Source organism: Myotis davidii, unplaced genomic scaffold, assembly GCF_000327345.1.
Source record: "Myotis davidii unplaced genomic scaffold, ASM32734v1 scaffold1915, whole genome shotgun sequence".
In the NCBI taxonomy this organism is placed as follows: domain Eukaryota; kingdom Metazoa; phylum Chordata; class Mammalia; order Chiroptera; family Vespertilionidae; genus Myotis; species Myotis davidii.
In genome coordinates, this window is record NW_006286237.1 from 484017 (window position 1) to 484949 (window position 933).

A 933-nucleotide genomic window follows, 5' to 3' on the forward strand; every position below is an offset into this window, starting at 1 on the left:
GCTGGGCGAGGCAGCTGCCGGCTCCCCTCAGCCTGCCCCCCCACATGGGCAAAGGGCGCTAGTGCGAGGGGCACGCCAGGACAGGAGGGTGGGGTGGGGGCAGTGAGCTGCTCCGAATGCAGGAGTCCTTATCCCTGTGAGGCTGCATGGGGGGGCTCGGCAGCCCCCCTCTGTGTGGGCGAAAGGCTGGCTGCTCATGGTCAGGTCCCCACCCTGAGCAAACAGTCTCAGCCGGGGAGGAGGGATTTGGGGTGCAGAGCGCCTGGGGGTGGGGAGAGCTGGGGAGCAGGAGGGAGAGGGAAGGGCGAGGGACATGGGCAGGAGGTGGCGGCCCTGAATGCAGAGTCTGTCGGCCGGAGGGCCTGCTGCCCGCCACCTGCTCTCCTCTGGGGCTGGAAACACCTTCCGATTTTGCAAAACAAAACAGGTTGTGGAGAGAGGGCGTGTGCCCCTGGCCCCCTCCCACAGCGAGGGAAGGACTTGGGGGGGGGGGTTCTGTCCAGCCCCAGGGCACCCTGCACCCATTTGCTAGTTAAATCCGCCGCCCGCTCCTGGAGCACACAGGGTCTTTTTTCTTTTTTAAAATATATTTTTATTGATGTCAGAGAGGAAGGGAGAGGGGGAGAGAGAAACATCCGTGATGAGAGAGGATCATGCTAACGTGTGTGGTTTGGACCCTTTCTGTCCTCGGGGCACGGTCAGCGGATGGTGACTCCCCTAGGGGCTTGTCTGGGGTTTGGGGGTTACGGGGGGTGAGGGGGGCGCAGGTCTGTGGTCCTGAAGGGCAGTGACCAGACCGTGCGATGGCGACGGAGAACCAGGGAGAGAGAAACTCCAGCTGACCCAGGAGCGGCCGGAACCCAGGCCTGTGGGCTGGGCACCGGGCCTGCAGGTGCCAGGCCTGTCCTGCCCATGGAGACGCTGTTGACTTTG